Source organism: Microtus oregoni, unplaced genomic scaffold (genome assembly GCF_018167655.1).
Source record: "Microtus oregoni isolate MIOR12 unplaced genomic scaffold, Mior012 000049F_ref0000343, whole genome shotgun sequence".
Taxonomy (NCBI): domain Eukaryota; kingdom Metazoa; phylum Chordata; class Mammalia; order Rodentia; family Cricetidae; genus Microtus; species Microtus oregoni.
In genome coordinates this window covers 14,129,293-14,157,089 of record NW_024543223.1, presented here as the reverse complement: position 1 = coordinate 14,157,089, position 27,797 = coordinate 14,129,293, and positions in this window count along the sequence as shown.

The window sequence follows — 27,797 nt, the reverse complement described above, 5'->3', positions numbered from 1 at the left end:
ACTACATGATGTAGGACCGGGCAGGACAGAAACCTCAGTCAACACTGTGGTCTTGACACACATACCCTCGTATTAATACACACATGCACGCATGCACAGACACACACGGACACACACACAAGAGAGAAAGAGAGAGAGACAGAAAGACAGAGATACAGAAAGACAGAGACAGAGACAGAAACACAGAGATAGAGAACTCTTAAGGAATTAGAGAAGAAGTTTCAGTTTTGTAGGATGGGCTTATAGGCTAGATACTTTTGTGGAAGAATAGATGTTCCAGTTCTATCTGCTGGAAAATTTGATCCTTGTTGTCTTCCTAGGGAAAGGCCAATCTTCATTTCATTCAGCCTCCAACTGATAGGATAAGGTTTTTGTACATTAAAGGGGGTATTCTGATTCAAGTTCATTCATCTAAATGTTATTTTCATATGAAACACACAGAAATATCCCTGGAATAAAGCTAGAGTAAATGAGTACTGTGGCCTGGCAAACTGACACATACATTAATCAGTATACCTGTCTACTAAGCAAGAATTTGAAATTTCAGGAAGACCTCCCAATAGTGGACTTAGATTAAACAAAACAAGGCCATGAACAATCTGGCCATTACCTGAGCAAGTCAACAAGACCCCAGAGGTCCCACTTGGCTTTGTAATGGTTCTCACCCTCTGAGTGAGGCTAGGAAGGCAAGTCTACACACTAATTTCACACTCTGATCTTCCATCCATGTCTCTTTATTTATCTTCCTCTGCATTCCAGCCCCAAGACTGTGTGTGCTAGGATATGAGTTCATCATGGTACACTTTGATACAACTCTTCGAAAGACCTCTGTCATATTTTGCAAGCCTACCATAATCATGCCTCCCTCCAACCATCTTGCATAATAGGAACTCATGAGATAAAGGCTGCAGCTCAGACATTGCTCTCCTTGTTTTCTCTCATGAGTCATCTATGATCAAAAGCTCAAAATCTACCCCTAATTCCAGATTCACTTAAGTGTGCCTATTTCCATGATACTTCAGCATTTCCTCATCATCTTTCTGTACTGAATGAGCAGTGTACTGGTCTTCCGATGTGAAATCTAGGATATTCTGTTGGACTTATATGGTTTTCTCTTTGATACCTACATTGAATGACAATTATTCTCAGCACATAAAAAAGATGTTTATTACTTGTTTATTCAATAGTGAATTAATATGTGTACAGACATGAATAGGAATGTATAAATGAGTGTATGCCATGGACAGGAATTAGTGGTGTTTATTGCGTCTTCAGTGACAGAACTAGAACTTAACTTATATATTCCTCAGTCATTATTGTTTTCCTTTAAAACACTATATATTGATGATTGCCAGTGATGCTAGGATGACTGGATCTGAATCTCCAGGGCAGGTTCATGGCAAAATTACAGATTCCTGGTTCTGACTCTACTGTGGGACAATGATCTTGTACTCTGTAAAGATTTGTCACTTGTATTGGCTTAATAATATGCTGATTGGCTAGTAGTCAGGCAGGAAGTATAGGTGGGACAACCAGAACAGAATTCTGGAAAGAGGAAAGGCTCAGTCTGCAGTTATCACCCAGATGCAGAGGATGCAAGATGAGAATACCTCATTGACAAAAGGTAGCAAGCCACGTGGCTAATACAGATAAGAATTATGGGTTCATGTATGATGTAAGAATTAATTAATACTAAACCTGAGCTAATAGGCCAACCAGTTTATAATTAATGTAAGCCTCTGTGCATTTCTTTGGGACCAGGCAGGACAGAAACCTCTGTCAACATACCTCAATCCATAAATAAGTCTTTGATAAATTTAGAAAGGAGAGAGATGGTGTTTGGATGGCTGGTTGAAAAGATATTTCCACCAAGAGTTGAAACTTCAGGAGCCGTGTACAGATGCTGGTGGCTGTGGTAGTGGTTCAAGAATGTTGCTGTCAAGTATGGAGACTGCAAAATTATAAATGATTTGTACTTTTACCAAAGGGGGAATGAGGACAAAATTAATTATGTTATCTTTATATTCTGGAGTAGTAGAGACATTATAAGAAAATGAGAAATGGAAAATGACATCAAAAAAGACATGACATAATATTTTTATATTTTGTATATTTTATTTTGGGTATATTAATATATAAAAGTACACGTGAACACATGAACATGTATTATTTAATTAAACTTAAAATTTTAGGTTGTCACTATTACCCATTCCTGTTTATTGTCCCACCAACCTTGGTCCCAAGAGCCAACCAATAACCTGCTTTATTATCACTCAAAATTCTATTTTTTTTTTACAGAAGTTTGCTTTCACTGAAATATAAATGTATAATCTTAAATAATTACATTTAGTTACTTGAGAAAATAATTTTAAAACTTATTTATACATTTACATATACACTTAGTCTGTTTTCATTGTTGGATAGGACACTATTATATAGACACATTATGATTTTTCTATATTTTGCACATATTTAGGTTGTTTGAGTCATGAATTTTCTACCATGTTGCATTCTTGATTGAAGTAAGGAATAGTCAATAGAAATGAGGGAAGGCCATGTATACTTTGATTCCATTCATTTTAAAATACAAATCTGGCATGTGGAGAGTTATTTATGTGCTAAATAATATTTCCTGTATTACTGTAGTCTAAAGTTCTGTGACTCCATCTTCATTCATATGTTGAAATCGTAAACTACAAGTCAATGGGAATCTTTACAATATGATTAGTAAGTGTAATCTTTGCAATGATTAGGCCGTGAGGACGAAGCCCTTTTGACTGGGATTAGTGCCCTCATAAATGAGATGCAGGAGAACTTCCTTACCTCTTCTGCTAGACACACAGTGAGGAGCATCACCTGCAAAGAACAAGTCTTCAACAGCACCAAATCTTGATTTGAACTTCCTTGAATCCAGAATTATGAGAAAAAGTTTGTTGCTTATAAACTACAAACTTTATATAACAGTTTTGTTTGAGTGGCTGGAATAGAATAAGATAGTTGATAAATGTATGAATTCATTGATAAATTTACAGAAAAACAGACTGTACAGTTACCAATAGCTTATGTTTTAATTTGAGAATAAAATGGTTGAAAATTAAAACCAAAATTGCAAGCTTTACTAGTGGGAGGGAGAATTTCCAGGGTGATATCCATGTCACAGCTGGATTGTGAGAATGTTTACATATATTGCAAACATTTGAGCTTTTTGAATTTATTGCATTTATTCTGTAAATATACATTTACCGAATATTGAATCACAGACATAAAAGTCATGAGATTCTGTGGCATGTAAATCAGACCTCAGGAAACTTCTATATAAAGCAAGCATCCCAGGTGATCGTAGTGTACAACAAATTTGGGAAAAGACATCTGGGAAATGCCATTTTGCACTCCCTGCCTTTCCGCTAAATGTCACTGTCCTTTTGCATGAGGGTGATTGCATTTCCTTCATTAGACACGTGATAATAAAATCAATAACAATGGGTCACATTCAAAGTGTCACAAACATTTCTACAAAATATTTATCAGTATTATTTCAGAATTAGTGAAATGAAAACACTTCAGCATTAAAATCCCTCAGAGAATTCAAATTTTTCTTAAGCTTCCATTCAAGAGAAAACTTGGCTTTCAGTCTTGCTTATCATTGGACCCGATGGCTGAAAACGGTCTTGATAATAACTATGCCTAGATGGATGAACGTTGAAACATGGAATCGTACTTACTTCACTGGGCTGTGTAAGAGTCAATGAATTAACTCCAAATCTTAGCTAGAAATCACTCTGTATGCTGGTCCTATTCTACCCTGACTCAGCAGACTCTGGAATCCTCCCCTACCAAACCTCAGTCATTGATCAGAGTAGGCACCTGACCCACTGGTTTATAAACTGCCAAACACCCGTGTAGTCACTTGGCTCAGTAATAGCTTTCCCAGCTATGTTGATTGATTGAGCCAGTGAGATCATTTTTCTTTCTTTGGTGTGCATACAGGTTTGTATGTGGTATATGTACATGTTTGCACATGGGTGAGCATGCATGTGCATCTGTGTGAGTACATGTATACAATCCCAATATTGACATCAGGTGTTTTTCCTGGTCACTCTCCACCTTATTATTTGAAACTGAGTCTCTCACTGAATCTGGAGCTTACTTACTGGCTTAGCTGGTGGCCAGTGAGCTCCAGGGATTCCCCTGTCTCTACTCTCTTAACCCAATGCTAAGATTGTAGAAGCTTGTTGCTGGACCCAACTTCCATGTGCATACTAGTTGGCAGAAATTAGTTCTTCTCATTGTGTGGCAATCACTTTACCCACTGAGCCAGCCCCAGAGATGCTCTTTTTAATGGGATTTGAGGGTACTATCTATAGAGAAAGTTCCTTCATCATCCTAACAGTGGAGTGAAAGACAGGAAAGCAGTGCAAGATGCACTCAGTCTTGAGTTGACATGTGCTGGCTCAGTTTCCAATGCTCTAAACTGTACCCGGTCTCCATGTGTTTCAGCTGCCCCCTTTTTCCTCTTCTTCATTTCCAGTGCATTTTATGCGATGTTCTTCTCTCCTCCTTCAGCCCAAAAGAGATGCTGCACTGGGGAAGAGGAGTCACCTAATTTATCCATGCAGGAAATGCCCAAGGCACAAAAAGGAGCTCACAAAACACACCTCTTGCTTATCATGGCTCATTTAATGTGTATGCAGGTGTTTGTAACAGGCTGCACACACAGGCTGAGGTAGGGGCTATTTCTACCGGTATTTTCCTTGTAGAGGTCAGCAAACTGGGACAAGGCTAGGATGTGGGGCTGCGAGTTGAACAAAGGCAGTGTTGGACCAGAAGGCAAGGCTTTAACTGCTGTGCAGTCTGTCTTTAGTCCATGCTATGTCCATTTCCTTTCTGGGTTCCCTCCTCTATAGCCCAATTCCTTAAGAATCTTCCATCTGCTGCAGAGGTCACAGTAGGTCAATGCTTGGTCTTTCTACTTACCTTAAAACGCAGTAATTCAAAACTCTTCAGCAGGGAAGACTCCACCCCTCTGCCAGCTTGCTCTTTCCTCCTGTGATTTGCATAACAGAGCGCCTCACATTTCCCGTGCCTTAGCTCAAGGGAGCAAAATATGCTCTGCAGGAGAAAGAGGCCTGAGAATGTGGCCGAGGCAGAAAACTTCAATGTCTGACCTATTTTCCTTTCGACGTTAGAAGTAAAAGGAGGAACTTGAAGAGGAACGCAGACCTTCATCATTCCGCGCAGACTTTCAGACAGTTCCTCCAACTGAAAATATCGAATCCCAACTTTCCTTTCCTTTTACAAATGCCAAGTCCATGACAAAGAAGCACACACGACTTTGATAGTGTGAGAATCCAAATGCGGCTGTTTCTGACATGAAAGCCGGACAAAGTTAGAAGACCTCTATGCTGGATCCTCGTTCTGACAGTGGCAGGCTGGACGGCTGGGCCTACTCACTGGGGTTTCCTGAGCTTCCGGTTCTTTTGTGGCAAGATTCCTTCCTTGTGGGACTGACGGCCTGAAACACCACAAGTGTAAAAGTCTGGCACGTACGACGGTTCAGTCAGACACACTTCACTGTGATACTGGAGGGTACCTGTCACAGTGCTGCAGGCAGGGACCAGAGTATGCCTCTGGGTTCTGGTACTTAGGTGTAACTCCACTTTCATAAGTCATAAAATTCATGCATCTGGGGAAAAAAAAATCTCACCTTTTCTGAAAGAGTCTTAGCAGAATTAGATGGCAATTGTAGGCAATGACATTAAAAGACACAAGCTATCAGTAGCACAAAAGAGGCCTGAATGCACACACTCTGCATATTACAATGGGATTTTCTATTGATAATATATTGTCAAAGTTGAACATGTTAGTTGGAATACGTTTAGCATATCTAACCTACTGTACATCATATCTCAACCTAGTTTTCCTTAAGTGTGGTAAGACTATTTACATTCACCTTCAGTGGGGTGATGTCATGGAAGGCAAGCTTCTTTGTAATAAAATGTCACATATCTCTTATGATGAGCATGAAACCCAAGGTGAAGAATGCTACGTGTAGGTCCTCACTTCACTGAATGCGTGTTGCTCTCTGACCACTGTCAAGCTAAAAAAACCATTGAGTTGAGCACCATAAGTCAGAGTTTTCTGTAAACCCAACATTCCAATTGCATTTCTTGAAAACCTGCAGTGCGCTAGAGACAGCACCGTTACTGTTAGTCTGCTGTCAATGGTACATTAGGACAGATGCCATGGCCCTGACAGGGAATGAGACCCAGAAGGAGGAAAGGCTAGTATTGAGCTAAAGAGGGTGAAGGACCATGGCGGAGGAAGATAGTGGGCCGACAGGTGAGCTTGAGTACAGATGAAGGTAGTTAAAAGGAGACAAATACACGCAAGAGTCATCTAGGGTAGAGGAGGAGAGATAAAGAGAGCTAAGGGGTGATTAGTGAATCCGAAGACTGATGAAGGTTGTTAAGGTTCACCAGGGCAGGGGAATTTTTGCATTGGTACAGAGCAGTATCTGCCAGAGAATAGAATAGTTTGGGGAACCAAAGTGAGACCATAATGGCGGATAGCTTTGGTGAAGTGAAGATGGACTTCACTGTGGTTGAGGGTGCCAAGGTTCTAAGGGCTCAGGGTTTGACTAGGGTTTGAAACAGAGAGTAAGAACAATTACAAATCTAGATCTCATTCCTAAGCAGCCTCACCCCATGTTAGGCTACAAGCAACAAAGAAACAGCTTTAAATTTTTTTTCCCTCAATTTAAATGTTTCATGCTGTTATTGATTGACCTACCTCTTGCCTGGACTGTGTGAGGGAGAATGGTTATGGCTTCTCTGTGAATAGCTATTTCTGCCTCTCCAGTGACGCTTTCGGCAACTCACCCCTGAGGAGAAAGTTGAGGAGGCTGAACGCAGGTCTGAAGTGAAGATCTCGGCAAAGCCATGGGGGTGCAATGATTAAAGACAGATGAGAGCTCGCTCCTGAAAGATCCCTTGGTGCTTCTGCAGATAATGGTAAAAATAAAAATGTTTGTTTCCTGGGTTGCTTGTTTGGGGGTTCGTGCTGATATTATCTCAAAGGTGACTTCTCAGAAAGCCTTGTGTCACATCGTAGTACTGCCTGGTTCTCAGCCTCCCCTGGCACCTCCCTGCCTGGGATGGAAGATCCTATTTCCAAACAAAGTGCTCCTTTACCACACTAGGCTAAAAGCAAGAAGGGCCTGCCGTACTGATGTTCTGCATGCTGAATTCTCACTGTGTTTATACACCTCCTTGTTGCATTTAGGAGACAGGAGGGAGAAGAGGCCTCAGCACAAGCAAAAGTAACAACTGGCTTACATGTCTTAGTACTCCGGAGAAGAAAAGGCTAGCTCTGCAGATGACCTGATTTCTGCTGGCTCAGCTGGAAAGAGGGAAGACCCTCCCTCCCACTAGCTCTGCTGAGCTGGGACACAGCTTCAGGACTTCAAAATGCAGCCCGGATGCTTCTCTCTGAATTTCCAGGGGAATGCCTGTGCAACTTTTTACCCAGGCTCCGTTCAGCTTGTCTTTCCTTGGTAGTACTTTGAGATCCCTGCCCAGTGCTTATTTCGTGAAACTGGCACACAGTAATATTGCAGTATGCTAGAATCTTTGCTCAGAGAGAGGTATATTGTGTTTCCATGCCAACAAACTCCAAGAAGCAGCCAATATTTCTTCCCTCCCTCCCTCTTTTATTCCTTCCCTCCCTTCTATCTTTCTAAGCCTTTCAAGCAACACTCAATTCATGCATCTCTCTAACAGCCAGTTCCCAGTAGGCCAGCACAGGGTGGCGAAGAGGACACAGGAAGAGGGAGGTCTACAGGGTGGGCTTTATGCTTCATCGCTCAGTCTACCTTCCCATCATACAGTTTCTGGGTCTGTTTTTCCATATACACTTACAAAAATAATTTCCTGAGGCCTAATTGTGCCCAGACATGGACTACACAGTGACAAAGCTATTGAGAGAGCCTTGGCTGATACCTTCAAGCTCTTTGTTGGTGTTAGAGAGATCAACAGGTGTAAAGAGGAGAGTGGCAAGGGAGTGGGTTTGGGTAGAACACAGTTAAGCAGCGGTGTGATAACTGCTCGTTCTGGCTTGATGGGTTGCAATCATCTTAAAGATATTTCCTTCCTTCCCCTTTCTCCTCCTCCTGCAACACCACCACCACCTCTTCACCTCCTACTCCTACTCCCCCCACCTTTTTTTTTTTTTTTACTGAGTATTGTGCTCAAGGCTTTGAGTATATTAGGCAAGCACTTGATCAACCGAGCTACCTCTCAAGTCCCTGTTTTTCTAACTCCCCGTATCCCTATTCTCCTGTGCACCATTGCTCAACACACTTCATTTCACACTGCAAATCTGCAGTCAACATTTACAGGACTGGATTAAAATAAGGGCCATGATGTCTGTTATTGTTTCCTTTCTACAGCGACACGCTCATCCCATCCCAATTAGCTTTGGACTTCCGAGCTGGGCTTCACTGGGTGATGAATTATACAGGTGACAGAGACTCACTTAAAATTGCCTTCAGAGGAAAGTGGGAGAGGGTATTCTGTCACAAACCTGGAAATTCAAGGCAGGGAGACCAGATCTGAGGGTCCAGTGGGTGCCAGCAGGATGTAGACTCCATTTTCCCCGGGGAGAGCTTGATCTCACTCTGTGGGGAGACTCCTGAGGCTTTTTAGGCTTGCATCTAAACACCATACAAAATGCTTCCTGGTTGAATAGTCTTAAGACACATACTTGGACTCAGTCTCCTTGTCCGGCCTTGTACTGCTGCCTACTTGAGAGCCACTCACTGTGGCTGTGAGAGCGGAATGTGAATCAACAGCGGTACGATGTGGATGCAACTGGGAGGCAAAAGGAAGAGCCATTCTTTTGAGAAAAGTTGGAAGCCCAAAGGAAACAATAATAAAGATAGATGTTGGCAGGACTTGAATGCTGCTGTTCTTTTTTTTCCTCTCCATGAACCTCTAACACTCCCCACTGGCCATCTTTGCTGGAAGGATTGAATCTTGGGTTGTCCAGGTCATCAAAAAGGGTGACATTAAAAGACCATCAACCTATCTGGTATGAATTAGCTCCTGTTTGATACTTGATGGCAGCCATCAACTTCAAAGTGTCATTTCTTTGCATGTGGCCAGTTGTAAGTGGCTGGCAGTTAAGGCCAGATGCAGTAATGACAGACTCAGGAAGAGCATTTCATACTCTGTGGTTTACTCATTCCCAAAGATGTTTATGAGCACTTAGAAAGGCAGCTTCCGGGCACTGGGAGAAAACACCACCATCACGCAGCATTATGATTCTAATGTCAGTAATTGGACAAGGAAGCATAAATGATAACAACCTGGGAAAAAGCCATCTCGCCTCATTTCCTGCCTGTTTGCCATGCGTGGCTTTGACAGGAAGCAGCAAAAACTCATTTGCATCTGTCCCCCAGTCTCTGTCAACAGTGGCACTGCTGCCAATTGGTGTTCCTAGTTTCATCCTGGACTCTCTCTGGTCTCCTGGCTCAGGGCTCCATCTTTGTCCTCGCCTGGTCCAGACTGTCTGAACTCTGTAAGCAAAGCACAAACCATCAACAGTGCCCTGTGAGTCTAACCCTGCTGCTCCTGGCTCCCTCCACTCCACAGTGTCTCCTGGCTTCCATTATCAGCTTCCCGATTTTATGCCTTTTACTCTAGTATGCTTTCTTCTATATCTCCTATAAATTGACTTACTTGTGTTTTAACTTGCCCTTGTCCTAAAAATAGTCTTCATTGAACTTCAATTTGAAAATTTCATTTTTTTAAACAACAGGAAGGAAAACTGAGACAATTAAATAATGATTTTTAAAATGCTTTAGAAAGGATGGTAATATTATGTGGCCAAGGAGATGGATCAGGATCAGAAGCATGTGCTGCCAAGCCTGATGTGCTGAGCCAAACCCCTGGGACATGTACTTGGTTGGAAGCAGAGAGATGACTTCTATAGACTGTCCTTTGACCTCCACACATGCAGCTTGGTATGGTATGCCCATACCCACTCACTTTCCCCCACACACAAAATAAACAGAATGTAATAAAAATATTAAAACAATCTGTTATGCCGACAAGGATCCATACATGTGCTTTTTTGGAAACAAGAGTCCTTGGGACTTAATTCAAACACAACAGGGCATCAGGTCATTTCGATATGCCCGAGTTTACCTGTCTAGGGTCCCTCACCCTCAGTGATTGATTTGACTCCCTGAATTCTTCATAATACACACATCTCCCATGATCTGTGTCTTTTTGTTATTTTCTTCCTTACCAGATGGATGTCCACACCCATCAGCAAGCCACTGCTTGAAACTCTGCAAAGCTCTTTGTTCTGCCGTTTGCTCTGTGAGCTGGTTTTCTATTGTGTCTGGGACCCCTGCAACTGTGAGCCCTGCCAAAAGAGCGCGAGCTCCTGTCTCAGTGTCTATGCTCAACACAAGACACCCCCTGTGGGGGGGTGCTGTTCTTGTGGGAATCAGGATCACATCTGTTTGCTCTCTCCTTTCTCAAAACCATAACAGTCATTTTAGTTGGCACAACTACTATAAAACCATATTTTCAGCAAGCCCAGAGCCCATTCTGTGGGCACCATGTCTGTTTACAGAATCATCCGTTATGATGGATTCTTCCAAGCAGAGCTCCTTGTTATATATTTTTCTGGTCCAGCAGAACAGAGTGCTGGCAAACCATGCTCAAGCATGGGCCACTGGACCACAGATTGGTACCTAAAAAACTTCACCATCACCTCTTTTCTTTTTTAGATGACAAATTGACACAGGTAGTGGAGTGATATTTCCAAAAACTAAAGTATCACCTCCTCTAGTTAATTTTTAAAAAAAAAATGTAGTCATATACAAATTTGAAAGCTTGATTTGTTGCAGAAATTATTTGTGAAATGACTCACTGATGAATCAGTTTTCCCCCGGGAGAATCAAAGCTGGACCAGCACAGATAATATGCTTACGTGTAATCCCCATAAGAACTTGTCCAAGATCTGTGCTCAGTGCCTCAGATGTAATATAGAAAGAGATGTAGGGTACAGGACATAGTTTACCTGGTAGAGTGCCTGCATAGCATACATAGAATCCTGAAGCATGTTTGTAATCACAGCACTTGGGGCATGACTGAATGGGTAGCAGAAATTTGAGGTCATTCTCAGCTACACAGGGAGTTTGAGAACAACTGGGGATACATTCATCCTTGTCTCAAAAAGAAAGAAAAAGCCATGGGGGATGAATTGTGTGTGTTGCATGTAGAAAAATATGTGCATGGTTTTGTAGGTGGGCACATGTGTGGGCCAGTGGCTACGAGAATATACAGATATGTGTGCATGAGCATGTTCAGACTCGAGGTCGATGGTGGGCATCATCCATGATTACTCTTCTATATCAGTCACTGAGGCAGGCTCACTCAATCAGAGAGCTTGCAGACATGGGTAGTCTAACTAGCAGCTTGCACTAGGGACTTGTCTCCTCTGTGTGTGTGTGTGTGTGTGTGTGTGTGTGTGTGTGTGTGTGCATTCATGCATATGTTAAGGATTGGGTTTCTACTGGCATGCTACCATGTTCACCATACATTTACCTGGTATGCGGGATCCAAACTGTAGTCTCATACTTGTGAGGCAAGAGTAAGTGCTGATCCATCTCCCCAACTCATTTTTAATCAATGTTTTCACCTGTACTTACTCAACAATACTATATTCCTGACATAGTATTGTGCAAATAAAATAATCTACTTTGGAGTTGTTAAAGGGAAGGAAGTTATTAAATGGTAAGGAAATATACATCAAACCTCATCTTTCAGTCTGGAAAAGTCACCTACAGCCAGGCACAGTTACATTCCAAATATATATTGATGCCAAAGTCGTAGCAGCCGTTTCCCACATTGAATCTGACAGTCAATTAACACTAACAGCACAACTTCTCTTTTGTGCTAGGGTATATGGTGATAGTATCATCTGAGGCATTTTCTCACAATTAGTAAACATCATTTTTAATAGGGAGTCTATAAAATTATTATCTTTGAATGGGAAAGATTACGTACATTATGTTTTATGAGCTGAAAATTATATTTTGCAATTAACATATCCAAGAAGCTTTAATTTTGAAGCATATGTGATGCTTTGCCCAACCCCTCTACACTGAGATGGTGTGCCTTTCACTGGGGGAGGCTTCGAATGAACATGGGGGAGACCTAATTTGAGCTCCTCAACTTATTTACTGTCTTGCATTTTCTTTCCCTTTCATAGTATTTGTTGATGTCACTGGTTGATAGAGGTCTCGCCAGTAACAATATGCCAATATGCTCATCATTTTAAGGTTTTTAAAGGATTTATTTTAATTATATGTATATGTGGGGGTCATGTGTGCATGATTTGCAGCAGGGTCTCAGAACCAAGCATGTGCTGTTCACTAGCACTATGCCAGAGCTGCTGATTACCCGAGACTTCCCAGTACCTCTAACATTCTTTCCTTATGCCATGCTGATGTTGTATTCTTAATGACCTCTGAGCTCAATATGAAAAATTCCTTCCAAAGAAAATACATTTTAAAGTCAAGCCTCGTGCTGAACCAGGAAAAGTATTGAAAGTCACTACACAACAAACCAAGAAAGGTAAAGGACCGTGGTGGGGATGTTCATGCTCTATCGGGCTAAGCACACCTGTATCTAAGGTGTGTTTCTAAGATGTGGTTGATGAATGGACCAGTGGCCAGGAATTGGAAAAAGTCCTACTGATACTCTAATTAAAAATATTATGTTATTTACATACGTCTCTCAGTGCTATGGCAAAATACTCAACATAAAACAACTCAAGAAACAAAGGGCTTCCTCAGTTTCCAGTTTGAGGGTACAGTTCATTATGTGGGGGGAGGCATGGTGTTGGAAGGTTGAGACAAATGGTCTTATTGTGTCCATAGTCAGGCAGTAGAGTGTGATGAAGTGTAGCACTCAACTTTTTTTTTTTTATTCAATCTAGGACGCCCATTCAGATAGAGTCTTGGACTCTCTGTTAATCCTTTCTGGAAATACTTACATTCCCCTGCTCTGGAGGTGTGTCTCCTAGGGGATTCCAAATCCAGTCAAGTTGAGCACAAAGGCTAACCATTGCTATGTGAGTTTTAATACATAACCAGGATCTCTGTCAGCCAAACCTCGGTTCTATGTTGCAACAAAGGTGTTATTTTTATTGTTGTTAAAATCAGAAGCATACTCATAAAGAAAAGGTCAAATTTGAAAGGAAAAATAAAGCAAAGGAAAAAAATCAGGATTTAGAAACTTAATCTTAATATAGCTGACGGTGTTACATCTTTATTGCTGATTTATATTTCCCACAAATAAAGATTGGTAAATTGAAAGTTTTTATTTGGCATTTATTATACATATTTTGAGGATTTGTAAATCTGGCACTTGATTTGTAGGTCTGCAGGCTGACTCACATGGCCTGTAAATCAGCTCTGTGATGTGGCAAATCAACTCTACTGTAGAGATGATGCTCAGGGGCTAAGGGAAGTGGGAAGTTCAGGGACAGATAAACCTGATGGCCTTTAGACAGAGTGTCCTGTGTAGGACTAGTGGAAGCCATACTTGCATATTGGGAGGATGAGGGTTCCTGTAATTGTCTTTTCTGGTGATTAAAAATCTTGGCCTATGGTCTACAAATTGGAATTCAAAGGCTAAAATACTGTCCCATAAATATACTTTGCATGGAAACTGGTATCTTAAGAGATGAGAAGTTGCCAATGTTATGGGGCCTCATTTTGACAGCTGGCATAACACCATCTTCAGTGAACTCTTCTGCTGAAGCAATTGCAGCTTTGATGGACCACCTCCATTCCCTTTCCTGGGGAGTGCTAAGGAATCTGCCACTCTTTGTCCCGAATCCTCAGCCTATTATTGTTTCCCTGACCTTGGGTCAAGTGATTGTTCAGAATCAGATTATTTTGAGGAGAAGTTGAAGAATGTTGAGCATGGCCTCTGTATAAAGTAGAGGAGACGGGATGAATCTTTTAAGGAGGAACATGGCGGAAGCATAGCTGTCCACAGTGAGTGCATGACTCAGTCCAAACATCATTCTGGAGGTTCTTGTGCTTATAAATGATATGTTTTAGAATGTATTTTTGCTTAAAGAAAGAAAAAAAATGGACCCATGAAAGAATTGTTGTCAGTCAGGATACAGGAGGTCAAACAGACCAGTGAATGGAAACCACTGTGAGGCCAGTCTTGTATAATCCTGTGAAGAAATATCCTGCCAGCCAGAAGAAAAGTTTATGTATTCTATTCAAGCCAGGTCTAGTATAAAAATGTAGGATAACCTTATAAAAAGGGAGACCCAATGCTCCTCAGCAACTAGTTAGCCTTGTGTGTGCAGAGGGTCAGAACATCTCATGCAAGGTAGAAAAGGAACTGTAAAGGAACTCAGACTATTGCAAGCAAGGTCATGCTAAAGAACATACCCTGGTGTGAGTGCGCAGGCAGTGCTCACTGTCAATCACAGATGGTTTGGGCTGCTAGAGGGAGCTTTAGATTCATACATGGAAATGTCCCACAGTAAACATACTCTAAAGGTTGGAATTGAGAACAAGAAATCCTTCAAGAAAAAAACAAAAGAAGAAATCCTTTAAAAACATCAGTAAGGGTCTTGGGCTTCTGACCTTTACTGACCTTCTTGACCTCTAGGTCAGAGATACAGTAACGGTAGCAGGTGAAAAAAAACAAGCAAAATATTAAGACCATTAAAAATAAGTAGTATGCAAATTAAACAGCAAAATATTTGCCGTCAATCAAGTCTATTGTGTTAGATACTATAGAAACTATGTAGCATCATCTTGTGTATGGCTATCACATTCATTGTTTAGTACACCACGTACTTTCTCCAAAGAGATACAACCCTCAGAGGACTCTGTTCTTTGTGTCTCAAATTAGACAACCCATGCTTGCCTACTTCCTAGAAACTAAGCCTTGGAGTTCTGACAGTTCTGGAAGTTCAAAGTCCAAACTGACATGGTTCTGGTACAGTTTACACCTATCTGTATCACCTCATGACAGATAGCAATGGTCGAGTGTGGAAGCAGACCAATGACATCATTTTTTAAAGATTTATCTAATCCTCTCTCTCTTTCTCTCTCTCTGTGCATGCATGCACCCACATTGGTGCCCAGAGATGCCAGAGGTATCATATCCCATGGAGCTGGAGCTTTGTGCAGGTTTAAGTCACCCAGAGTACATTCTGGGATATGAACTCATGTCCTCTTCAAGAGCAATATGCACTCTTCACTGCTAAAAGTCTATCCAGTTCACTGATGACATTTTAATAACAGAAAGAAGATGAGTGGGCCTATGCTTGCTCCTTTTGTAACAATCCTCCCTGGGTAACTACTGTGGCACCCCAAGAAGACAACCTCATGCCCAAGGGACCTAAGATTTTCCATTAGGTACTACTCATAAAACGTTACACATTACCCCCAAACTGCCACCCTCTAACCTCAACCTTGAGGGCACACAAATAAACCATCAACCATCCATGGCAAAGAACGCAGTATTTGAAGAGGTGTACATACAGCTTTCTGTACACAGTGGGAGAACCCACCTATAATAGAAGAGAAACAAGATGGATATGCAAAAGAAATGAGAGGACATTAAAGACCGCAAGAAATGAAATAGGGAGGGAAGGACTACATTGAACCAAAAGTCACACATAAAAGATTTAGCTGATGTGGCCATCAGCTCTCTGCTTTGTTTGATTCCCGTGTTCCTTCTGGTATGTTACGACGTCTCTCATTTCTATTATATCAGTCTGTCTATTTTTTAAAAAAAAATGAGGGGTTTTTTAAAATGTTCTATTGAACATAAGGAGTTAGCTCTTAATGAATAATAGGGACTTTGAAAGAGAGAATGAAGAGAATAGAAAGAAGTAGGCATGGAAGATGAGGAGCCTGGAATGCTTCAGTATAGGAGAGGAGAGTGGACTAGTGTGAGCTGGGATATGGAAGCTCGGGGGCATCCTGGGAAGCTATGTTAATAATATCTGAGGGATGGTTTGGCAGGCTGAGCATGTATAATAACCATAGGAGTGAGACTGCAGGTAGGAAGGGCTCAGGTGCATGAGAGTCCAACAGAAAGGCTATGAGGAGCCTGGAGAAAACCATCTATAAAGTAGATCTGACTTTCTTAAAGGAACAGCGGGAAGACAATGACAGCTTAGGTTAGCAGTGTTTATAAAAGATGTATACTGTATGTTTTAGGTATAGCACATATACATAATCCATATGCATTTGGTATATATATTTTATGGGTATATGGTATACGCATTAGGTATAATTTATATTTATATATTCTGTGTGTGATTTTAAAATTGACCTCTGAAGTGAAGTTAAATTTTCTTACTTTATTAAAATAAATACAATGAAGTAATTTATCTTTGAAAATGTGTTTGTAGCACAAAATGTCAATTGACTATGATGCAGACTTGCCTGACCCAGATTATTTATCTCACTTAGCTTTTATTTATTTATGTTATTACTTCCATTCCCTTTTCCCAACTCTGGTTTTTGTTCTGAGGTGTGGTATAGCACAACAGCACCCAGAATAACAAATAAATGCACTTCCCACGTTTTCGCTGCTATATAAAATTGTGTTCAGTGCAAAACCACAGTTTATCTGCTTACTCTGCAATGAGATTTTGGTTCATTCCCAACATTTTGCTACTTTAAATTGTATTTATCAGAACATTGTTATATGCATTTCTTGATACAAATGTGAATGAGTTTCACTTGAGTATGGGAAAAAAGAGAGATGAACACTGATGGAAGATGCAGTAAACATTTGCATCTGTGTTAGAGGTTACCAAAATAAGTCCTGAAGGTGTGTGCCAGCTTTTTTTCCTTTTAAATATATTTAAAATAGAATTACATCACTTTCCCCCCTTTCCTTCCCCACTCCTCCCAAGAACCCTCCCTCCAATCCCTCTCACGTTGATAGCCTCTTTTTATTATTTTTGTTATAGACATATATGTATGTACGTGTATGCATATGTATACGTGTGCACACACATAGAACCTGATGGTCCATTTTTGTTGGTGATGTGTATATGGCTTCAAAGCTGACCATTTTGCATTTGTTACCCAATAAGGGAGCTCATCTCTTTGTCTACAGGTACAACCATACCAAATTTTCTACCTTCCACGGTAGCATGTCTGCAGAGATTGCCATTGTTCCAGTATTGTTTATGCCGCCCACTTTTAGGAGAACTGTTTCCCAGCAGACTATTTGGTATTCTGGCTTTTACAATCTTTCCTTCCTCTCCTCTGTGGTGTTCTCTGAGCCGTGGATGCAGGAGTTGCGATGTAGATGAATTCACTGAGGCTGGGCTCTTCACAATCCATTATCTCTTCACTGTGTCCAGTTGTGGTTTTCTGTGATGTTCTCCACTTTCTGTACAGTAAGGCTTCTTTGATGACAGATGGTAGCTATACTTATCCGTGGGTAGAAAAATAAGACTTAGAATGTAGTCAGGAACTACGCTGAACTAGTAAAGTGGTAATAATAAATTATTTTCTAAGGTCCATGGCCCAACTAGCTCTAGGAAGCTAGCTGGGTTTCCAGCACCCGGCCAGATTTCTCTCATGTTGAATGGGCCTCAAAACCAACTAGACAATTGCTAGTTTACCACCAACAACAAGGTGATTGACTGGGCTTCCCCATCAATGCCACATATTGCACCTTTAGGGATAGATTGCCATGCTGGTCATTGTCATGGTTTATAGGCATTGCAATTTAGTAGGAATATTTAAATGCTTTTCTTCATTGGAAGCTTGCATAGTATTTTCTAGTACCCTGGAAGCTTGATGAAAGGAAAGAGGCCTCAGGCTAGATCCAGCTTGAATCACCAGACTCTTGTGTCTTAAGTGGGAGATGTCTTCTGCAATAGAGGTTCACCATAAACTCACCTGAGAAACAACCAAAGGCTACATTGATAGTTTAGAATATTTAGGGAGTCATGTGAACTATCCCAAATAGTCATTTGAAAGGTTTCTCATGGCCAGTACTGGAGTTTTCGTTAGTCTATGCTTCTTGTTGGAAACATTGTAAGCCCAAGTGGTACAGCTATTCTTTTATTATATGTATGTATTATATATAATTTTAGGTAAAAATAAAATGATTCTTTGAGGCTTTGAGTTTTGATGTTATTTTACCTTTGTCCCTTCTCCTTCCGTATTGACTCCCTCTTTCCTCACCAGTTAGATCTCCCGCTCCACTTTTTTGTTCCCTACAGCACATAAACCTGTATCCTGCTATCTACCTCTTCCCCACACACATACCTGAGGACTATTTGTAATTTCTGGATTTGTGTGGTTATTCCATGCTGTATGCACACATCTGAGGATTTAAAACTAGGATCCATGGGTGAGTGAGAACAAACAGGTGGTGTTTCTCTTTCTGGGTCTTGTGTTACCTCATTTAGTATTATGTTTTCTACATCCATCCATTTACCTGCAAATTTCATGAGTTCATTTCTCTTTACAGTTGAATAGTATTCCATTGCATATCCCTAACACATTTTCATTGTCTCTCTGTGAGTTGAAGTATGGTCCCACTTTCTGGCTGTTGCGAATAGGATGCCTATGAACAAGGCTGGACAAGTATCTGTGGAGTAACAAGCTGAGTTCTTTGGGCATGGCCAAGGAGTCATACAACTGGATTATGTGACAGATCCTTTCTTTCTGTCTGTCTCTCTCTCTCTCTCTCTCTCTCTCTCTCTCTCTCTCTCTCTCTTCCTTCCTTTCTTTTGATCTTTCATACTGGTTTCTAGAGTGGAATTCGATGCACAGACTTGATTTCCACCAATAGCAAGTGAAGATTTCTTTCAGTGCTGCCTCACCAGCCTCTGCTGTCAGTTGCTTTGTTGATCCAAGCCATTCTGACTGAGATAAGATGACAACTCAAAGTTCTTTTGATTTGTGTTTGCCTGGTTGCTAAGGATGATGAAGACTTTGAGGTGTTTCACAGCAGCTTTTATTTTATTTTATTTTTTTGTTTAGGACTCTCTTAGTTGGGTGATTTGTTCCCTTGACTCTTTTCAGTTCTGGGATATGGATCCTCTATCAGTTGTATAGCTGGAAAAGATTCTCGTCCATTCTGTGAATTTCTTTTTTACTCACTTGCTTGTTTCCATAGTTGTATAGTTTTATGAGATCCTGATTGTCCATTGTCAGTCTTAATTCCTAGGAAAATGGAATTCTGTTCAGAAAGTCCTTTTCTATACCTGTGTTTTGTACAGTATTGCCTCTATTTTTCTTCTTAGCAGTTTCCGTGTTTTAAGTTTCAAACAGAGGTCTTTGATATACGTGGATATAATTTATACAGGGTGATAGAGATGGGTCTACTTTCATTCTTCTCCATATGGGCATCCAGTTTTCCCAGCACCATTTGCTGAATATGCTACCTTTTTTTAGTTATAAATTTATTGGTCTAGTAGCTCAGACTTCTTATTAACTCTTTTTTATTTATTTATTTATTTATTAAAGATTTCTGTCTCTTCCCCGCCACCGACTCCCATTTCCCTCCCTCTCCCCCAATTAAGTCCCCCCCCCTCAGCCCGAAGAGCAATCAGGGTTCCCTGTCCTGTGGGAAGTCCACGGAGGTCTTATAACTTATATTAGCCCATTATTCTTGTCTATGTTAGCCACGTGGCTTTTTACTTTATTCAGCGAGGCAGTCACGTCTTGCTTCTTCTGTGGCTGGGTCACAACTGCAGACTGCAGAATCATTTTCCTCATTGCCCCACCTCTACTTCCTGCATGGTCACCCTGCCTATATTTCCTTCCTGGCTACCAGCCAATCAGCATTTTATTAAACAAGTAAAAATAAAATGTTTACAGGGTAAAACCGTTGTCCCACAGCAAACCCCCCTTTTTTTCAAAGACAAGAACTCTGAATCTAATATCCTTTGTTTAGCATTTTTCCTGACCATTATCCATAACAACTTGTAACTAACATTCTAAACAAAGAAATATCCATAGTCCATTTTTTGGGAATGTGGGCATAGTTTTTCAGGCTACTTCCTGCTGAATTGGGGTGCTGATAATATTATGGGACCTAAAGAAAATTTAGAATTATGGTCAAGTCATGGTTGGAGTATCCTGTGATGTTTGATCATCTCACCCAGCAGTCTTGAGGTTGTTCTGGATGTAGACCTCAGACATCTAGGCTACCTTTTCTCGAGTGTATATTTTTTTCTTTTCCCTCTTTATCAAATATTGGATGGCTATATTTATGAGCAGTCATATTTGGGTTTTCTACTGTATTCCACTGGTCTACATGTTCAATTTTGTACTTGTACCGTATTTTTCTATTACTACAGCTATATTTCTTCTAGTATGGAGCAGCAATTTCCTTAGAATCCTTCTTTTTTCTCAGGATTAGTTATCTGGGATCCTTCCTTGTTCCATATGCATTTTAGAATTTTTTTTTCTGTGAAGGACTGTGGATATTTTGATTGGGATTAAATTGATTCTGTACATTTCTTTTAGCAAGATAGTATTTATTTATTTATTTGGTTTTTCTAGACAGGGTTTCGTTGTAGCTTTAGAACCTGGCCTAGAACTAGCTCTTGTAGAGCAGGCTGACCTCAAACTCACAGAGATCCACCTGCCTCTGCCTCCTGAGTGCTGGGATTTAAGGTATGCACCACCACCGCCCAGCTCAAGATGCTAATTTTTAGATTAGTTCTCCTGATCCATTAACACAGAATGGCTTTTCATTTCCTAGGATCTCAATCTTTTTCTTCAGTCATTTGTAATTTTCATTGCAGAGGTCTTCTACCTCCTTCGTTAGGTTTATTCTAAGATATTCTCTTGTCTTTGATGCTGTTGTAAATGCTGTGCGTCTATGATCTCTTCAGTGTGTTTGTTGTTAATCTATAGAAAAGCTACTGGGTTTTATGAGTATTCTGTACCCTGTCATTTTGCTAAAATTGTTGTTTCCGGAAGTGTTTTCCTTAATGACTATGCATAAGAAGGAAGTATCTTCATAGTTAGCTGTACATCTCTACCCTTTCATGTGCAAGTTCCTGGGTTCAAGCTCAAGAACATAAAAGAAAAAGGAAATATTCTTTGATTCTCATCTTCAAAATTTAGTTTTAATCAAACTGTTAAAATTTTGTTCATCATAAAATTTGTTCAAAGCTCTCCTTGTCAATCAATTGGCTATGAAATCACATTTTTATCCTGAGCTGCATTTTCCACTTACTGTGGATGTTGAACCTTTCTTTATACTATTTTTAGCTAGCTGTATTTTCGCATTTGATTTATCCATGCTCAGTCTTCTAAAATCCATTTTTCATTTGAGTGTTTGTCTTTTCATTATGCATCTAAAGGAACTTTCTGAATATTGTTGATTCTAGGCATTTGTCCATCAGTCATTTTACAGATGCATTCTTCCAGTCAGCAATTTGTTGTTCTGAATCTTTTTAGGTGAAACTGATGCCTCAGAATATTTTTCTTGTCAAAATTTCTATAAGTAGAACACAGCAAAATAGGAAATAGAAAAAATTAAATGTCTCACATAAAAAGCATATATATATATATGTATGTATGTATAGATACATATCTACATACATAGAAAATAGGAGTGAACATGTACCTTCGTGTATATCTGGAAAATTCCATCTAGAATCACAATGCTACTAGCACATATGATAAACATTGTGTCTCTTCATGCTTTTGGATAGTTAGTGTTATTCAATTAATATCTACTCTAAAATCAGTAAAAAGATGACTGAAATTTCAGAAAATTTAAAAAACTCTAACAAAAACTGGAAATAATTCTTTCTATACTGAAGTAAGGCAATCCTAATGTAAGTACTTAACATATTTAGTATTTGCAATGTCTTATACACTGGGGCCACATGCCATTATTTTAAATCTAAAACATGGAAATTTTGTTAATTTATTAAAATGCCTAGCTCCAGACATATTTTGAAAGTAACATAGCTATTGCTATTCATCAGAATTTACCATCACTAAATTTAAAAATGAAACAAAACAAAACTTGACATTGAATTCCAGGACATTGAAAACCAATGCAAAATAAACCCCATACGTACCTGGGTCCCACTGTCACCAAACTGAGTGGAGTTTCTTCTCTAGGACTGGATATATGGCTTGTTATAGCCTACAGTTGGGAAGAGTGTCCAAATTTCCACATGAAGAAGCAAGTGTATAGTTGTAGGCTTAGGCTTATGTCTTACCACTAATTAAATATGACGCTGAAATCTATAAATCTAATCAGAACCTCAACTCACACTGTTTGGTATTGGAAGAAGACTTGTAAAATTTTTCAGAAAAAAAAGAATATATTGAGTTCAGGATACATCAGAAATATAAATGGTAGCTTTTGTTGATTGGGTGCTAGGAAATTAGTGTTTATAGTTGATTTTTCTGGAACTATGCTTATTTTTTTAAAAATACTTGCTTGGGTTTATGATTCAATTTGATATTTCCTAGTGATAAAAAGTATTGTTGTTGTAATGCATTAAATTTTTAAACATTTCCCACCCTCGTCAATTTTTATGGTACCCGTGATAATCCAAGTAGGTATAGAAGAATTTTCCAGGGAAGAAATCAAATCTCAGAGATGCACATTTCCTTTCAAATCACAGGTAGGCAGGTAAGTGATGAGTCCAGAATTCACCTCAGATCATTTTTCTCCAAATTCAATGGTTTTGTTTTATTTTTTTAAAAAAAAATACAGAATACGTTCTAAGAATTATGGCCATTCAACATCTGACTGAACTTCTAGGCATATGTTTCAGCACCCTGTAAATGTGTTTGAGAAATTAATTAGTTTAATTAGGAAAGATGCAGTCCATTTAGAAATAATTAAGCCAGGTTTCCTCTCCCAGGGAAGAAGAAGGTGCAGTTTAGTCACTCACAGAGACCGAACGAGAAGCAAATTAAAATCAAGGAGACCATTTGAGAAACCCTGAAAACTAACACAAATGTCAAAGCAAAGACACATCAGGGGAAATGAATGCAGGACTCTGGCCAAGGCTCTGTGTTAATCAAGCATGCAGTTATACACACGGGTCTTTTGGTTTGCAAGGTAAGAGCAGGCAAGGGAAAGGCAGTGCCACAACTTAGACCCTGGTGTCTGGCTTCATTGAAAAAACTGAAGGTGGGGTGAAGGTGAAGGGCAAAAGCATGAGCAAAGATAGGTATTGATGGAGAATGAACTTGAACACAGAAAATATGAGATTTGAAAGATAGGAAGGTAGTCTGGGAAACACATATTGTTAAAATTGACCCAAGAATAAACGAAAAAAATCTGAAAAATCCAAATCATATGAGATGTACACATATGGGACATGAATGAATTTTAATGCTTAAACAATTTTGTCACTATTCTAAAAAAAAAACAAGGTTTTTAGTTGAAGAACTTAGCAAAGTGAATTATATTTAAAATTAAAACATATAAAAATACAAAATCCTAAAGCCAATGTAACATTATAAAGCCCAAATAAACAATGTAAATTTCAATATTAATACACATCTAATAAATTTCCACCAACAGTTCTTAGCTGCCTGCTTTTGTATTTCTTTATATAATCATGCATTTTGAACAACAATTTCTGTAGTAAGATCAAAAAGACAATTAGGTCCATCCTCTGGCAATATTCATCAAAATTAATTTTTTATTATTGTCCTTTATAGGCTCTTTCAACTTCACAGCACATTACTGATAATATAAAAACATTCTAGTATTGTTGGCAAATTTTGGAGAACTACTATTGAATTTCTTTTATAGATGAGATGTATTTTCAGGTATTTTATGTTTTCTTGTGTGGTGTCTAATCTTAAATACGATTTGACTGAATGTTGCTCATTATCCAGAACAATTTAAATGCATCTTCAATTGCTGCTATGTTGTATTGAACTGCATAATTGTGTAATCAAATTACTCATAAAGTACATGCATAGAGATATTGATAAATATGTGTTGTTTTCTCACTGGAATGCTTGTTTATTCAGGCTCTTTCAGTGTGGGGTGGTAATCTGGCCTGCCCTTCACACAGACTTTCCAAGTCTTGCTAAGGTACAATTCGATGCGCAGATATTCAGAAATAAAAACAGGCAGCGAGTGGCTGCACATGCAAATTTATCAGCTATTTTCGGTACCACAGCAGATTCTTGCCCCAGAGGTAAGGCTTTGACTATCTCTTTTGATCTTTAATTGATGCTTTGGTTAAGTGGATGTGTTCTACACTGAGAATTTCCCCTCCTAGCTAAATCTTCCGTCTTGACTGAATATTGACCAGAAGCTTCCATTTGCATGCATATTTACATCTGTCATAACAGGAAGTTTCCTGCAGATTAGCTTTTGGCTCCAATATGCTTCGAACTTTGCCCTCTACTCCCAACATTTCCAAAGAAGGGTGCCCCAAATCAACTTCATCAATTAGGAAAAATTTCAGCTTTGTACTTTCATGTTGCAATTACAGATGACCAAAGACGGTGTCTGTAGGACATCGGACTTGGAAGTCATTCTGTCACGATAACACACCTCAGAAAGGACATAACCCCATGATATATATGTACGTTAGTAGTATCACACTTTTTAAAAAATGTGCCAAAGTCATCTTCCCCACAGGCTGTCTAGAAGCAGATGCAAGAAAGCCCAATAACTGTGTAGGGTAGTCATTGGGCATCAACAGCTGGGATGGGACAGGAGAGAAGCAGGGCAGCCTTAAGGAAGACATTAGTTCCTAATGCCAAGAATCATAGATAGTCCCACTAGTCGGGTTGGTCTGGATTTCTGAGATGACCTGAAGAGCCCAAGCCTTTATATTCTTTTCACATAGCCACCAAGGAAAAGGATTACTCTAGAAGGATGCAGCCTCAGCAAGGTGGCTCTAAAGACCTACAGAAGGCCTCAGTGTAAGTGATGGCTGCAGACTGTTTATGAGTATACTAGAGTTCACCATGCTATCTAGCTAGTTCCCCTGAAATGCCCGTGGTCATTCTAATGGCACCCAAGAAAATCATTAGAGTGGAGATAGAGACTTGAGCCAGTTAAGTTGGAAAGCATCTTCTATAGCGGCACTCATGAAAGCTGGGACTCTGTGGACAAATTGTGAGGACCTTGGAGACACGAATTGCACACAAGGGAAGCAGACCCTGAATCCAAAGTTTCACTGACATCTACTAAACCCATGGTCAAAGTGAAATATCCCATAAGCAAGCATCCCAGATGGCCTCACAGAGGAAGGGCAGCAAAGCTATAAAGAAAAGGATCCATAGCTGCTTGAACTGTTCCAGACCATAGATGGATGAGGCAAACTTAAAATTTGCTTTTTATGAAGTTGGTATAGCATTTAAACTTGAAGCAGTCAGACATACATGGAGAAATACAACGAATTGCAGAACAAACCAATTTACCTGTATGAGTAAGTCATCCAGAAGTGCATTAAGAGGTGAAGATACTATAATCAAGTGGGGATTAACCCCAGAATGCTGACTGCTAGAAAAGGACCCATATAATTTATCATAAAAATGTATCAAAAGAGAACAATTGTGTGATTACCTGGAGATGATGATCTATTCAACAAGATTAAAGAGTCTATCATAATAAATATGTGCGCAGAAAGGATGAGTTGAGCACTTCTTCATATGACACACAGCTATACAACTATGGATGTCAAATACACTTTATCTCAAAACCAGCATCATCTTCATTGAATAAACAACAGACTTATTAAGCTCAGTTTTAATAGAGTTTTGTGAGCTCTATCTAGGATGATGAAAAGCACAGAAATTAGACAAATGAATGGAGCAAAAGAGAAAAGTCTTGATGTTAGAGATGTTAGAACATATACATCTTCATTAATTAAAATGCTATGATTATGCTACATGTAGGTACAGATGTTTCCATAAAATAGATCAGAAATTCCAGAATATAAATCCAATTGCACACAAAAATAAGTATATGAATGAAATAAGAAAAGCCATTCAAAAGCTATAGCTCAAAAAATAGGATAGCCACATGAAAACCGCCTGCCTCCTGCAACACACACACACACACACACACACACACACACACACAACAGTATACCACACCACACACACACCACTCACACTCATTTACATAGTTGCCCACACAGAACTCGTGACTTTGCCACACATATAAAGAATGCATTCCATATTATTCTTAATAGTTCTGCACAAATTGAAACCATAAAATCCTACAAGAAAATATGAAAGAATTCTTGGAGGTAGGAAGCCATTTCCTATAACATAAAATCAACATGAAAACCATACAAATTTAACCACATACATGTAAGAACAGAATTGTACACAGAGAAAAATAGTGTCAAAGACAATTCAAAAAGGAACAAATATTCTCAGTACTTACTATAGAGATCATTTTATTTAGGAAATAGCTACAAATAAACACACAAAAAGAATGAGAATGTAAAGAAAAACAGGATAATTATTTCAATAGAAAGTTAATATAATAGAAAACATAAATGGTTCTTATAAGTGTAGGAAGAATACTGACCTAATATAAAGGAAATTCAAATTAAAACTACAATGAGATATCATTTTTCCACCTATCAAGATTGTAAAATTAAGAACATTTTATAACATTATGAGCCAGTGAAGGGTGCTTGGGGGAAAAAATAGAAATTCTTGTAGAATAGGGATATAATTGGCACATAGTCCTTTGAAGGAATTGGGCAATACCACCTCGCTTATATAGATTTTCATCATCTTTATTCTAAGGATGCTACCTCTAGAAAATTATCCTTTTAATGTAGATTGAATCAAATGAAACTGTTGGTTAAGTTGGCTAAAAGATACTATAGACTATCCGCAGTTTTAGACAAATGCTCTCTCCCCATGAGTGGTATATCCAGTTTCCAATATGTGCAATTTTATGATTAAACACAGTTCTTGAAAAGACAAAAATAATGACTGTACAAATTAGCACACACTAGGAACAACCTGTCTGTCCATTAATAAGGGACGAGTTAAATAAATTATGATAGATCATTTCATATTAGTATTGTTTCTTTTATATGAAATATTTGACTTAGGATTACTTGAAATAACTCCATGTTATAATATTCAATTATTAAAATAATATGTGTAGATGTGTCCATTTGAGTTAAACCATTAAGAATAACACAGTAAATTTATTAAAATAAAGTGTGTTTTTATCTACATTAAATGTTTCTGTGACACAATATATATGAAAATCATTATATTGTTTAACTTTGAAGGGAAGGTAACTGGGTCACTGAAAAATGAGATAACAGAAATACTCATAATCCTTGCTAAAATACTGTGGAAAAAAAACACCCAAGTTTACAGGCTTGGCATTTCATGAATTTACTTTCTCATTAAGATGTTTATTGAGATATTAAATTTTATGTTGAGATCTCCTGGATAGACTGGGGGGGGGCAATAAAGGGGAGGGGACAGGAATGAGAACATGAGAGAACTGGATGGTTGGGTTGAGGACGGAATGGACTGGGAGAGCAAAGAAAGTGGTATCTTAACAGAGGGAGCCATCCTGGGGTTAGAGAGAATCTTGGTACTTGGGAAATTCCCAGGAATCAACAAGGGTGACCCCAGCTAAGACTCCTAACAATGGTAGAGAGGGTACCTAAACTGACCTTCCCCTGTAGTCAGGTTGGTGAATACCCCAACTGTCATCATAGAGTGTTCATCAAGTGGAATCAGATGCAAAAATCCATAGCCA